We start from the raw sequence: 270 nt of genomic DNA, 5'->3' as shown, positions 1-270 counted from the left end.
CACGAGTTTCACAACATGATCAACTAATAATTTTGGGTAGTAACAGGTTGTTTTGAAGCTTCAGCTTCACAGGGTTCCATTCATTTCTGTTTCACATAAGAAAGCCATAAATCTGGGAAGGCATGAGGGTGAGAAAATTAGTAGACTTTTCATTTTTGGATGGCATATCACAACACAGAGAACTAACTGAATTCCTGAATGCAGTGATAATTCACCTACAAAATTACTACTTTTTGAAAAGTAACTAAGAAAATTCAGCTATTGTTGTAT

The sequence above is a fragment of the Sinocyclocheilus grahami genome, unplaced genomic scaffold, assembly GCF_001515645.1.
Source record: "Sinocyclocheilus grahami isolate Dianchi unplaced genomic scaffold, SAMN03320097.WGS_v1.1 scaffold17482.1, whole genome shotgun sequence".
Classification (NCBI taxonomy): Eukaryota; Metazoa; Chordata; class Actinopteri; order Cypriniformes; family Cyprinidae; genus Sinocyclocheilus; species Sinocyclocheilus grahami.
The sequence above is the reverse complement of the archived record's forward strand: the minus strand, read 5'-3'. Positions refer to the sequence as shown.